This window comes from Dipodomys ordii, unplaced genomic scaffold, assembly GCF_000151885.1.
Source record: "Dipodomys ordii isolate 6190 unplaced genomic scaffold, Dord_2.0 Scaffold62, whole genome shotgun sequence".
In the NCBI taxonomy this organism is placed as follows: Eukaryota; Metazoa; Chordata; class Mammalia; order Rodentia; family Heteromyidae; genus Dipodomys; species Dipodomys ordii.
This window is the reverse complement of record NW_012267278.1, coordinates 3,176,256-3,176,691: the sequence shown is the minus strand read 5'-3', so window position 1 is coordinate 3,176,691 and position 436 is coordinate 3,176,256. Positions and strand designations below refer to the sequence as shown.

The window sequence follows — 436 nt, the reverse complement described above, 5'->3', positions numbered from 1 at the left end:
CCTCTCGGGTTTCCTACATCGTTCATAGTCAGTTTCAAAGACAAGTTCAACCCGGATTTAAACCTACACTTTCAGGAGCCACATGGGAACACCGCAGCCCGGGGTGGGGGAATCCTCCCAGCCCCTCTCCCTGCGCGGTCCTCCGAGACACAGTGTCCAGCAGGGGGCACTGCGCCGCCGCCGCCGCCGCCGTGCTCGTGTGTCCTGCCTCCGTCGCTCTCGCGCACCGCTACCGCCGGAAGGGGCGGGGCAAAGGCCAAGGCTGGGGCCGCGGGGAGGGAGGGGCGGCCCTGATGTCCAGGTGAGTGCGCCCCTACTGGCATGCTGCGCCCCCGGCCCGCGCCCCTCCGTGGCTTCACGGCACGCAGGTCCGCCCCGCCCGTCCCCCGCCCTCGGTCGGGCCGGGGAAGCACGTGAGTGCGGCGTCGTGCGGTGT

At 70.2% G+C, this 436-nt stretch overlaps 1 protein-coding gene across 1 annotated transcript in view; it reads left to right on the top strand.

The window, feature by feature from the left end:
- The first annotated feature begins 255 nt into the window (after positions 1 to 255).
- Positions 256 to 436, top strand: part of LOC105990082 (chromosome unknown open reading frame, human C6orf203) — a 14,373-nt gene continuing 14,192 nt past the window's right edge. Inside the window, exon 1 of the mRNA XM_013022392.1 lies at positions 256 to 301. The gene's annotated coding sequence lies outside the window, so the exon portion shown is untranslated. The remainder of the gene's footprint in view (positions 302 to 436) is intronic.